General features: G+C 38.0%; 1 protein-coding gene across 8 annotated transcripts in view; it reads left to right on the plus strand.

Annotated features, from left to right (window-relative positions):
- Positions 1–14,115, plus strand: part of LINGO2 (leucine rich repeat and Ig domain containing 2) — a 1,236,800-nt gene that overhangs the window by 225,086 nt on the left and 997,599 nt on the right. For all 8 annotated transcript variants that reach the window (XR_004298032.1, XM_032393628.1, XM_032393630.1 and 5 more), the window contains exon 2: positions 12,888–12,985. The gene's annotated coding sequence lies outside the window, so the exon portion shown is untranslated. The remainder of the gene's footprint in view (positions 1–12,887; positions 12,986–14,115) is intronic.

Below are 14,115 nucleotides of genomic sequence, written 5' to 3' on the forward strand. Positions count from 1 at the left end.
TCAGACTAGATAGAAAAAAAGAATTCGTTAAAGTTTTCCACGTATATCATGCTTTTTGTCTCAATATTTTTGCTAAAACTCCTGCTCTGTAAAAGTCTCCCCATACCTTTTTCCTTAGTCAGCTCCTCCTTAGACTTTAAGGTCGAGCTCACACAACATTATAGGAAGCTTTCCTTGGCATATTTTCTCTGCCATTCACAGATGCACTGCCCCTTTCTGTTCCCCCATACCAGCACAGTGCACTTTCATATGATTTTTTTTTTTTTAAGATTTTATTTATTTAACAGAGAGAGAGAGCACACGCAGGGGGAGCGGCAGGCAGAGGAGGGGGTAAGCACGCTCCCCGCAGAGCCGGGAGCCTGATGTGGGACTCGATCCCAGGACCCTGGGATCATGACCTGAGCTGAAGGCAGATGCTTAACCAACTGAGCCACCCAGGCGCCCTTTCATATGATTTCTGAACTGGATTTTATGTCACTAGTTTTCCTTCACTGTGAAAGCTCCTTATAAGAATTTATCTTTGAATCTCTGGCACCTGGCAGAGTATCTGTGCAGAATAACTGCTGAATAAATTTGCTGACTGAATGAAGATAAGAATGTTAATGTTCCTAGGAATCCTTCAAATGTGTTTTGGATCACATTTAATCATCAGTTACATGCATAGGCTCTAGAAAGGATTTCTGTGTGTATTAGGATATTGGGTTAGTAGTACCTGCTTTCCTTTCCAATTTCAGATTCCCTGATATTCCCCATACTGGAAGTGTAGAAGCAGGTAAGGGGTGAGAATGCTGGCCTTTGCCCTTACAGGCTTCAGAGTTTTAATTACCTGAAACAGTGCTTAGGGATTTTTATAATAAATGTAAACCTTTTATATTTATAGTAAACAGGATTTGTTGATACTTGGTTAGTGTTTAGTATAATCCTGACTCATTATTGAAAAGATTATAATAACATCCTATAACAGTAATAATCTATTATAGTCTCACTGAAATCCGGTCATCCCGGCCAAGGTCATTATCAATCTACAGGCATTTGTGAGTCATCTCTGTCTAGAACAGTGCTAGGATTTCAAGTGAGTAAAATTCCCGGAACAGACCTTAGCAGGGCAACAAGTGGGTGGTAAATCTCTTTAAGGAAGTAAATAGTTGGGTTTAGGATTCAAGTAAGATAAGACAAAGTAAGATAAGGAGAATGGGCCACATTAAGGAATGTTTAGAAGGCCTGGAAGACATTTAAAATGTTGTGATACAACAACAAAAATGTTTATAATGAAATACAAAAAAAAATTGGAGAAGGATATAAAATCGTATGTAATATATTGGTAGAGATATGATAAATGAAATATAGTAAAACATTAATGGTGAAATCTACTTTTTGCTCTATGGGTGCTGTGCTTACAGTAAAAGTCTTTAACTTTTCTCTATGCTTGAAACTTCATAGTAAAATATTTGAAAATTCACATGTTCATGACCATTTCTGCTCAAGTATATATGAATGAAAAACTGGAAGCAAATGACCTGAATGGGTATTTGCGCTGAGAAAAAAAAAGTTAGGTATGTTTATTTTTCTTGTTTTTTATAATTTCAGCACATTGTAAAAAGTAAAGGCAAAATGGTTTTAGTGCTAAGTTTGGTTAGAAAATAAATCCTTGATCAGAATAAGGGAGAGTAGAGACTTGGACATTTGCTACCTGTATGACTTCTTATAAATTATTTAGTTTTAAATTCCTTTTCGGGAACCTGTGACCAACAATACTACCAACTCTCTGACTGTGTCATGAGGACTGACTGTTTTAATGCAGGTAAAATGCATAGGATAGGGCTTAGTACCTTTTAAATATTGGCTAATGTTTTTAGGAAACTGACATTTTACAAAATAATAATTATACAAATAGCTCTCCCTCCACCCCGAGTATTGTGTTCAGTTAGTAGGTTGTGCTCTCTTTAATCCTGGGAACCAGATGAACGTCTTTTCTCGGACACGAACTTTATTTTTTCCTTAAAGCCTGTTAAGTATTTTGAAGAGCTTGGGAAAGAAGTTTTGAAGCGTCATCAAAGGTACCCTAGAAGGATAGCAGCCCTTGGAGAAGTCAGAAGTGGTGTTGAGTTTTCCACAGAGCAAGCACACTTTGATCCTGCTCATTTAGAGAACAAAACAGACTTCTGTGGCCATTAGCCCATTAGCACTCCCTGGGGAGAGAACTTGATCAGGAATGAGACACTATGTAGAAACACAGAGCACAGAGAACAAGACATCTCCTGAGGTTCGGTGCTGATGTTTGTGCCGTCATTGATTTCTTCCCCTTGAACGATGGCTAGAGTCTGTGTTAATGCAGCATAGAGCTCTCCATGCAGTTGTTTATAGCCCCAACTCTCAGACTTTTCATTACAGAAGGCTCATTTTCTCTTTCTGGGCTACATTTAGCACTGAGATGATAAATAGCTCCACCGGCGTTGGAGGAGGTTCTAAGATTATAAATTGTGGTTGAAGTACATATCCTGTCCTTTCTGGAGCCCAAAGGAATAGATATAGAGGATTCCTTTGATTCATTTACTCCTTTTTAATAAACATGCAGAATACAATCCTGAGCTATCTTTGATGGATTACTTTGTAGGTATTCCCTGGCTATGGAATCCTGAACCAAATATATCCCTAATATGGAAATCGCCAGAGTATGCCATGGCAGGGGTGTGCCTCAAGAGTCCTGATTTGGCTGCAGGGAGCTACAAAGCTAGGGCCTATCTTCCAGGATAAGAAAATGAGAACAGGGAAGATTACATGCAGTGTAGTGCTCAGTTCCATTCTGGCCACGGACTGGACTCCTGCTGGGGATAGTATGGTTGTTAGGTGGTATTGCCCTCTAGAGAATTGTGCCTACCCCAATTATGCCAACCTGACAGTATAAATATAGTTGGGTTTATACTATTAGCAGCATCAAAATCCTTCCTAGCCAATAGATCTAAATGAGCATGATTTTTCTCCCTTGTTTTCTGATTACATGGCTTTCCTTAAAGACAGATATGTTGCTTCCTCCCTCTCTATATACCTGAGGTGAGTGACTGACATGTAGTGAATATTACATAAAGGTGCGTTACATGAATGAATGAATGAATGGGCTGTTTTGGTAATTCAGCCATCATTATTTTACATAAAAATGTTTTGGAATACTGAACTTAGAAGTTATGTTCTTGTAACTTATTTATAAGTTCTAATGTATGTTCCCAGGGGGGAAAAATAAAAATGTTTTTTAAATGATAATTACATATTTTTCCTATACTCACAAATGATCACATTTAACATTTGGGATACTTCTGTACTTTTTTCTATACACCACACACACATACACACACATACACTTTAAATAATATAATTTTCTAAGGGGTCAGTGTGCCATGATTCATTTTAACCAATCCTCTATTGATGAATATTTAGGTTGTTTCTATTTTTTTATGTATTTTGTATTTGAACGTAAATATGACTTTAGTCAGATTTTTGCACATATCAAGGGTAGATTCACTAGCATAGAATTTCTGTGTACTTTTTGGCTCTAAAAAGAATATTTCTGTGTTTTGAGTATTTAAAAAAAATCAAATTCACTTATGCTGAATATCTTAATATCATCATTAAAGACTTAAAATTCAGTTGTCACAAACTCAAAATTTAGCATTTAAAGCATCCTAGGAGGAACATTTCTTTTATTATCTTTGATATGTACACCATATTTACCCGCGTGGTTATTACTATCACATAATTGCAGCTTTTAGGGTTTGGTACATATCAGAAGTCTGAGCTCTAACATCCAAAATGTCTTTTATGCTTCACTACATCTAGATGACATGTATACTGTGTTCCAGGCTTTGAATATTGCCATAAAACAGTAGCCATTTATAAATGGTCAGGGAACTCTGTTGCTTTTCAAAATTTGACAGAAGCAGGCTAGTAGACTAATTGTCCATATATATGTGGGTGTATGGGTGTATGTGTATATAGTATGTATATATATGCATAGAAAATGGTGAGATAAATATAATAGGCTGAATCTTGGGATTCATTGTTCTGTGTGTTTGTGTGTGTGTGTATGTATGAAAGAGACAGAAAAGAAGGGAAAGATGGAAAAATGAGAGAATATGAATGATGGGGGATTTAATTCCTTGTCTTTTGAGGCATTTTTGCCTCCTTGGTTCTACAACTCATGTCTCTTTTTCCCTTATTTTTTCCTCATTTCCACTCTTTAAAATTTACCTATACCTCTCTTCCTGTCTACCCCACTGTACTTGAGTTACTTTTATGGTATCCATCCTCACCTCTGATCTCTGGTTTGTTTTTTTGGTTTTTTTGTTTGTTTGTTTGTTTTTTGTTTGTTTTTTTTTGTTTTACCTCAGACCATTTCTTTTCCAGTGCTTTCATCCACCTTAGTGGCCTCAGGTGACAGTAAAATGTGATAATTTGCCAGAAGGAGCTTTTCTTTTTTTCTTCTTCCTACCTTCTAATGTTGGGACTGCTTCTCTGTTTTTCTCTTTCGTACCTTCTCTACCTCCCAGTCTTATGGGTTTGTATCTCATTTCCTTTCCAGTGATTCCCCAAACCTGTGCAACAAACTGACTCAGCAAACCTTGATGACTGGAGACTCCACAAGGGGCTGATGAACAAGAGCATGCAAGTAGGGCAATGGGCAACTACAAAAGTAATGGGACTTAGGTGGTAAAAACCATCAGGCTCCACTACAAGATTCTCCAAATGATTCCACTGAACCTTGTCCCATATATGAGTCCCTGCTCTTTCCCTTTGCTTGTTGTTCATTCTGATCTCATCCTCCCATTATCTCTGGGTCTTGACATCCTCATTGGTTGAGTTTTCCCTCACTTGGATGTAGTTGCTGTAGCCAACCTCTCTCCTCTCTCTTCGTCTCCTCTCCCTTCCCCTACCCTCCACTTTCCCCTCTTCTCTCACCCTCTCTCATCTTTTGCAATACATCTCCCAGCAGTTCAAACTCCCTGAAGATTAAAAAATAGGCAATATAATAAGGGAGCTTCACTGTACTGCATAGTAGGGGAGATGCCAATTCCTAGAGGGCTGTGTGTCTTGTCAAATCCAACCTGGTATTTTTAAAAACATTCTCCTCACACAGGAGAAGCCGTAGGCATTCTATTAAAAAAAAAAAAAAATGCCTGCACTTATTTTCTCAGTACCCAGGATCTTTCTAGGCTATCCCTGCTGCCATTTCAGACCTACTTTGCTATCACTGTATCTCCTTTACTCCCATTGTCTGAACTAATTTCTTGTCTTCTTGCCTGGATCTTCTGGATAGATTCTTTTGTTCCTAATTACAGCTTGGTTCTTTATCGTAGGGTCACCATTAAACAGTATCTTTAGATTTTCCTTAGCTCTGCATTCTACTCCCTGAGGTTGATCCCATGATAATGCTTAGGAACAGCTGTGGTTCCCAGAACCCAACCCAAATTAAATGCAGAGAGTTCACGTAGGTTCCAATGACATGGTCTTTAGTGTATGGTCATTTTTTTTTTTTTTTGAGCTATTGCCTCAAAATTAGTTAGCAATGGAGGAACATCACTAAGAATTTAAACTTTGGAATCAGACAAACCTAGGTTGGATGACAAGATCCGCCACTGAAAAGCAGTGTGACTCTGAGAAAATTTATGTAACTACTCTGAATTTTACTTTTTCCATTGATAAAATGCACATGATAACAGTACCAACCTCATAGGCTTATTATGGGCATTAAGGTGCTATAAGCAAAGAACTTAGTGCATTGCCTAGAACATAAAAAGTGCTAATAAATTATCATTATCATCTTTATGTCTATTGAAATTGGTGAAATTGGGTTTGTAGCAGTAAGTGGAAATTCTAGGGCAGAGTAATCTATGAATACATTTTCCAGTAAATGTTAAAATCTAGGTGAATTTTATTTCCCCAGAACCACCTCTTTTATGATGGTTCTGAGTTTTTTTTCCATATAAAGTGATATAAACAATCAAAACACCAAAAACATGAAGAAATGTTTCACATCCTGAAAATGGAAGCCACCATACTTGTATAAATTCAGATTTTATATTGTACAGATTGGGGATATTGGGAGATGTACAAGTATGGGCTTTATTACTACCACCTGGAATTGTGAAGCGTCACCTGTAAAAGACAGATGATAGTCAAGAGTCATAAAGTTTAGGAGAATCTAGGGAATGCTGTGCTAAAAGGAGGAACATATCCATAAAATAAAACATTAATGTTTACTTCAGGCACAGCGTTTTCATTCTGGTTCTCCTCCAAGGTAAAGCTCCCTAATTCTGCCAAATTTCACTTACATAAGTTTGTATGTTGCAGTTTGGCATTGCATTTCATGTGGGCGGGGCAGGGGATAGCTAATTCTTATGATCTTCCTTTACTTTCCTAATCTTTCCAAAAGAAAATTTCCCCTTGTGCTCATTGACCTAAAAATGAAGTGCTGGTAAGTAAATAGTACCTCTTAGGGAATGCTTCACACATACATGCTGTATTTTAATGGGATGCTTACTACATCCCGAATCTGAGTCACAGGCCATTCTCCATGGCTCTCAACCATCATGCTCCTGAATATGCTTACCCCAAACACCTGGGAAACAGAGGCAGCTAGGGCTATTTCAGGGGACAATTCCCCATGCTGCCACTTGGTCTTATTATATTAAACAGCTCTTCTACTTGGAATTACAGAATCCTGGAGTCATAAGGGGTTTTAGAGAGCACCAAGTTTAGCATTTCCTAAATTGTGTTCCAAGGTAATGCTATTATCCCAGGAGACAGCAATGTGAGAAAAAAAAAAAAAAATGGAGGGGATTCTGTGGCCAAATAATTTATTCAAACATTAAAAAAAAATTATAGTTGGATCCCCGTAACCGTTACTATGTTAAGGAGACTATGAATCTCAAAAAAAAAAAAGCCACGAAATGTGTAGCATTGCCCAAATTTCACTACCTGACTTGCTTTAGTATCCTCTGGTGCACAGTCGTCATGCTGATTAGTCTGGGAAATACCATTGTGATTTCACCACTTCGTTTTATAGATAAAGAACCAGTGCCACTGTCAATTCAAAAGCCTCTCATTTTACTTGAATAAAAGTCAGAGTCCAGTCTGAAAGTATTAAAAACTCACCAGAGTTGGCAGGAACGCATGGACAGCTCGTCTTCCTGTTTGGTATCCTAACAGCTGGTACTGGCAGCCCTTTCTGGCTCCCAGTACATTTTCACCCTCTCCACCCAATGTTACATACAGCCCCACACAGCTTGCGCTGCCTCGGTGGGTATCTGATGCCAAAACCCCTTTTGTTTCCAAAGTGGAGAAGAGCAACCCAGAGCTCCCATTGTCTCGTAGTTGACTGATCTGAAACCTGATCATATTCACCACTATCCACTTGCTCATCTTATTCGACGTGAACACTAATAGTGACACACTGATGGTGACAGAGGGTCATTTCATTTTTTAGACCTATTGCTTTAATTTTCACTTACAGTGAATATAGCATTGTGCCTTTCCTTGTATTTTGCAACAGCAGTATTAAGATTTAGAAATTAGTTTTTTTTTTTTTTTAATTTTGTATTTAAATGCAAAGTGGATCTTTACTGTGTGTTTAAGAATCTGGACATGCAGGGCGCCTGGGTGGCTCAGTCGTTCAGCGTCTGCTTTCGGCTCAGGTCATGATCCCAGGGTCCTGGGATCGAGCCCCGCATCGGGCTCCCTGCTCCGCGGGAAGCCTGCTTCTCCCTCTCTCACTCCCCCTGCTTGTGTTCCCTCTCTCGCGTTCTCTCTCTCCATCAAATAAATAAAATAAAATCTTAAAAGAAAAAGAATCTGGACATGCATACTGTGTGGTCAAGGACCAGTGACAGTTCAGATTAAGAAGAGTTAATGCTTTCTTTATCTCAAATACAAGAAGTCATGCACTATTATGGTTAGAGGGAAAAGTATGTGTTAAAGTCTCTTTCTGTTTATATAAGCTGAGTTCCTCCAGGCCTGATGGACTTGAGAGTACAAATGACAAAGTTAAAGCATTGACAATATATCTCAGGCACCAGGACCCTCTCCTCCATACTGCGGATGCAAGGGTCTGTCTTCTTCCAATGCAGGGCACCCCTCACAGCTTCCACTGAAAGTCAGTCATGGCAGATCATAGTAGAAGGGGAGGGCGAAACCCTTCACAGTACACACACAAGCACACACCCACATACATCCATGTTAAACCAACCTCTCATGAGAGGAAAAACAAATCTTCTTGGTAACTGTGACTATTTGAAAACTATGTCAAAGCAAAGATAATTCTCTTTCCTTTCTGGCACCCTAATGCAATATTATATTCTCATTCTCTTATTTGTTCTTTGACTCTGTCTCTTTGCCTCTCTTTCCCTCCATCCCTCCTGTTCTCTGTCATTGTACCTCTATGACTCTGTTTCTCTATGTTTATGTCTCCCTACCTCCCTCCTTCCTTTAGAATATTTGTCTATCTCCTTATCTCTGTTTCTTGTCCTCTGTCAGTCTCTGTGTCTTCTTTTTCTCAGTCTCTTTTTCTCTCTTCCTCTTCTCTCAGCTAACCTAGAATTCCTGACATTGGTTGGGCAGGACTCATCAGAGTCCCAGCTATGGGCAAGCAGTTAATGCTAACAAGCAGTCATCATCGGGATTCCATATTGGGACAAGACCATTTTCTTTGTCGCAGATCAGTTGTTTTAATCCAGTTGTTTTAGGTAAAACCCATGATAACTCACTATAGTGGTGTCACAGAGTGATGAAGGGTGTGTCCACCCTGGCCTAAAAGACGGCTTCTATACTTGAATTCTTAGAAGTACTCTAACACTTCAGTTACTATTTCTACCTCACTGTTTGATAAGTGATTTCTCAAAATTTTGGTCCTTGGACTCTGGACTTCCCAAGATACTTTTTAGAGGGTCTGCTGAGTGAAAACTATTTAAAAAAGAAAACCAAGATATTATTTAATTTTTCACTGTATTGACAATTGCACTGGTGGTACAAAGGCAATGGTAGGTAAAATTGTTGGAATTTGAACACAATTCAAGGTGGTAACACCAAAGTGTTTTTAGTAGTCATTTTTTTTTTTTTAACCATCATGTATTTAAAGAAAAAAAAGGGTAAAAGAGGGGCACCTGGGTGGCCCAGTCAGTTAAGCATCCAACTCTTGATTTTGGCTCAGGTCATGATCTCAGGGTCATGGGATGGAGCCCCAAGGCAGGGCCCCTGCTCAGCAGGGAGTCTGCTAGAGAGTCTTTCCCTCTCCCTCTCCCTCTGCCCCTACTAGCCCCACTCCCTCTCTTTCTATCTCAAATAGATAAATAAGTCTTAAAAAAAAAAAAAAAAGGAAAAAAGCCTGTTCACCTAACAGTAACCTTGATGATGTAGTATAGATTATTATTTTTATAACACCCTCTGAATAAATATCTTTTTAATATTCTGTGTGTTCACATGTGAAGTATGCATGTCACTTTTGCTGCAAACTGAAGGATGTGTTGTCTCAAGCAAAAGACTTGTGTGATGGGTTGAATTGCAAGCTGAACCAACCACTTTTTCACTTACCATCATTTTAATGTGAACATTTGATTTATAGTCAAACTGGAGTTACTGAGACTTAGGTATTTGGTATATATTTCTCAAAATAAACAAAGCGATCTTGTCACTTTAAGGAAAATAGTCATTTTGTATTTCTGTTTGTTGCTAATGAACAAATTAGAGCTTTCAAGTGAAAATTAAAATTTTGAAAATCTTTCGTATGCCACCCCACACTTGACAACTTCACGATACTTCTGATGAGACTGGTAGTGATATTAACAAATGTATTTTTTTTTTTTTTTGGTGCTGTGTTATTAAACTCAATTTGAAGATGTGCAAACCATTGGGTTGGGGCTCAGGCACACTGTTTACATTATAGTTCAGGGGCTCATTAGATATCTAAAATGTGACATGTAATTTGTCTTCAACTTCAATTGTCCATCCATAAAGTAGATCTAATGTATTCCCTTTTCAGAAAGTTTATGATTATTAAATAGATGAATATATGTTAAGATGATGACACAATGTAAGAACTCAATAAATATTATCACTCTTTTTATTAATGTAAATTGTGGTAACCACACCTGTTTCATAGGCCTTTTTGGATATTAAATAATACAATAAATGGAAAGTATCTCAAAGAATGTTAGGTTCTTCATTCTTTCTCTTTTCCCCTTTCTCTACCCTCCTCACCTCCAACCTAAAAATAAAACATACATTCTGTAACACAGACAGTCAGGAAAACAGAAACTACCTCTTTTGTTTTTGGTTTTTTTTTAAGATTTATTTATTTATTTATTTATTTATTTATTTTTTAAGATTTATGTATTTGTTAGAGAGTGAGAAAGAGAGCGCTTGTGCACACGCAAGTAGAGGCAGGGGCCGGGGCAGAGGGAGACAGTCTTTAAGCAGACTCCTCACTGAGCACAGAGCCCCAAAGTGGTGCTTGATTCCAAGACCCATAAGATCATGACCTGAGCCGAAACCAGGAGTTGGAAGCTTAATGGACTGAGCCACCCAGGTGCCCCAACACCTGTTTTTTTTTTTTTTTTTAAGGTTTTATTTATTTATTTGAGAGAAAGAGCATGAGCCGGGGGGAGGGGCAGAAGGAGAGGGAGAAGCAGACTCCCAGCGGAGCAGGGAGCCAGACAAGGGGCTCAATCCCAGGACTCTGGGATCATGACCTGAGCCAGACAGACACTTAACTGACTGAGCCACTAAGGCACCCCAACACCTATTGTTTTTTAGCAAAGAAAAAAGTAATATAAAGAATAGTTTGGGTAGCTGCTGGAGAACAGGAAGAGGCAAAGGGAGGCCCTGAGGTTATACGGAGATGTGGCCGCAGGAAGCAGCTCCACCCTTAGGGCTTGGGAAATCAAAGAAAGAATCGGGCTGTGAGGAGCCTGGGAGAGGGACCCTGCAATTCTAAGGGCCACCCTTGGAGGTGGTGCTTAGCAGCCAATGTTGGGATCTGAGGAGCTCCAGTGGAGAGCTGTAGGCAGCTCAAACTCAGGAACTCTCAGGAGGAAAAGCCAGCAGCCCAGGGCTGACATCTCTCAGATGACAGAATGAACTGGTTCCGGAAGGGCCCAAAAATCTAGAGAGAGAAACTGATTTCTGCTAACACAGTAAAAGGATGATTCCTAAGACAATACTGACAGCCAATGAACATGAAGGAGTAAGTCCTTTTTCCCCTTTCTCCTGCCCCTCAACCTCTCTCCAGTGGCCCCTATTACAGAACCTAACAAGAAGTCAGCTGGCAAAAAAGAAACGGGGTGTACAGAGACCGAGCCCCAAAATCTCAATGCAGAATACAGAAGCTGGTTTGAGGGCTAGAAGATAGTAGCTTAAAAACAGACAGAATTCTTTTTTTTTTTTTTTAAAGATTTTATTTATTTATTTGACACAGAGGAATCACAAGTAGGCAGAGCGGCAGGCAGAGGGAGAGGGAGAAGCAGGCTCCCTGCTCTGCTGAGCAGGGAGCCTGATGCGGGGCTCGATCCCAGGACCCTGGGATCATGACCTGAGCCAAAGGCAGACACTTAACTGACTGAGCCACCCAGGTGCCCCCAAAACAGACAGAATTCTTACCTGGACTCTATTGAGAGGGAAATTAGAGCGGCCCTCTTTGTTTAAAGTCTGTACCTGAAGTGAACCTATTAAGAGGACTTGAGATGTCGATATTATTTGGTAAACCCAGCGGACTCATTTTCATATCCAGTTTTCAGGAAGAGAGACTCACTTGTGCCATCCAGTACAATTGTAATTACTGTTTTTGCAGAACTTGAAATCGGGAAGCCGCCAGGAGAGTGAAGCAACAGAATGTGTTCTAAAGTGACTAATTTAAAATTGATCACTCTGACATGCCTCCTTAAGCTTGAGATGTTTCACACAATCAAGTTTCCAGTGTTTTCATTAGTGTGATTTGCATAACCAAGATTTTATTTAACTTTTTTTGTGGAGGATTCTATTGTAATGAAACCAACATAGCTATTAAAGGGATAGACTTGGGCTGATGAATAAATGTGATTTCATTGTATTCTGTGTGATTGCAGTGTAATTTTTTGCAATAAATTTGACTTCTAAGGTATGTGTGTGTGAGAGAGACAGAGAGAGTGAGAGAGAAAGCTAAAAATAACAACCATTAAAATTGCTAAATTTTTGCAAGAGGGCATACCTGGGAAATTTATGAATGAGTTTCAGTTTGCAAAATTGTCAAGGCTAGAATATGAATATATATATAATGATTATATATGAAATTATGTTTTTCATAATAATTAAAGTGATTAAAGGCAATGAGTAAATATGTTTCAAAATCATATGATGGTTTTATTTTATGTATTCATCTTTTAGAAGGACATCTACAAGCATCCTAAGAAGAAAAAAGTCCTAATATTCAATTTATTTTTCTTTCTCTGACATACTTGCTACAACTTGTTGGCTCTCAGACTTTCTTTCTTCTACATGCTATATATTGATAGTTAGATCATTGGTTTTGAAACAGATGACTGAAAATACTCATTTTGATGTAGAAATTGTCTTATACCCTAGTTGTTATTTTCTAATATCTATTTAAAAATGCCCATTGACTTACAAAAACAAATATAATGAAATTCATTTTCTGAAAATACAAGCAATAGTGTCATCAGGGATGGATACATCAGATGGGATTGTGGATCTATAGCCTGGAAATACATATGTGATTTTTTTTTTTTTTTTTGAGAATTAGAGCAAAAGCAGTCAGATGGAAAATAACATGAGGAATTTGAAATGAGTACTATTGGAAGGAGTTAAATTTTCTTCTATGTTCCTAAGAGTTTTTGTTTCATTTCATTTAGGGAATCTGTTCGGAGATGGTTTCAAGATGTAGAAGTCTTATATGTGAAGTATCCCAAATGAAGTTGGAACATCGATGTTGAAATTGCTTCATGTTCTGGTAAGATGCAATGATTCTTAATATGTTGGCCTTTGGAGAATGTGATGAGGAATGTGCTTGTGTGTGTGTGTGTGTGTGTGTGTGTATGATGTGTAAATAAAAAATTATGAAAAAAATGACAAAGGTTTACAAAAACCCAATGCACAAGTTTGAGATTCAAAAACAACTTTTTTTTGGTATTATTTTGCATGTAATAATCATTCTCTGGCTCCTTGGAGGAGTAGGATACAATAAGGAACTCAAATTTGTTATTATTAATTTCTCACTATGTATACATACAATATTTACATTAGTCAGTATGTCAACACAACAGCCCCAGGAATAGATATTATTGCCCTCACAGTACAGATGTGGAAGATGGAAGTACAGAAAAAGTAAAACCTTGTCCAAGATCATGTCGCTAGTAAATGGCACAAGAGTGACTTTCCTATACGCTCCACTTTCTCCTTCCATGCTGCCCCTAGCTTTTGTGTTAGGTGAGGAGCCAAAGAAGTAATATAGGTTGAGGGAAAGACCCTCAAGTTTTAAAATGTAATTTAAAAAAGAGTTGTAATTGCCTTCCCTCAGATAGAAAACCGATGTGAAGGAATTTCCTTTATATTTTTACTACTCTTGAAAAGAGAAAGATTTCTGTAAATCATTTGAGTAGTTACTTCGATGATGGTGTTATGAAGAAATTGAAAGTTATAGAAAAGCTGACACAGGAAAATGTGTGTTATAATTTTCCCATTCACCTTTGCTGTAAAATGAAAATCTGTGGCAGGCTTCCCCTATACAAAAACGCTGTCGTGGCTGATGACATAGTTTAATGGAACTAGTACTAATTCTTTCTTTATTGCTAACGGGCATACAACTCGAATAACTTGAGTCTCATTTCCCTTTTTTTACTTATATCATGAGGTTGTAAATAAGACATAATAAATGGAAAGCACCTACAATTCTGCCTGGCACAGAATATGTATTCATTAAATAGAAGCCTTATCAAAGACCTAATGATGTAACAACTATTAAAACATAAGTCATTATTTTGTTTTAAGTCTATACATGAAGATTTGTAGTTAAATAAATGTTTATATGAAAGATTCTCTCCGTTCAACATTACATAAATTTAGGCTCAAGTGTATTTTATT

The sequence above is a fragment of the Phoca vitulina genome, unplaced genomic scaffold (genome assembly GCF_004348235.1).
Source record: "Phoca vitulina isolate PV1807 unplaced genomic scaffold, GSC_HSeal_1.0 scaffold75, whole genome shotgun sequence".
In the NCBI taxonomy this organism is placed as follows: Eukaryota; Metazoa; Chordata; class Mammalia; order Carnivora; family Phocidae; genus Phoca; species Phoca vitulina.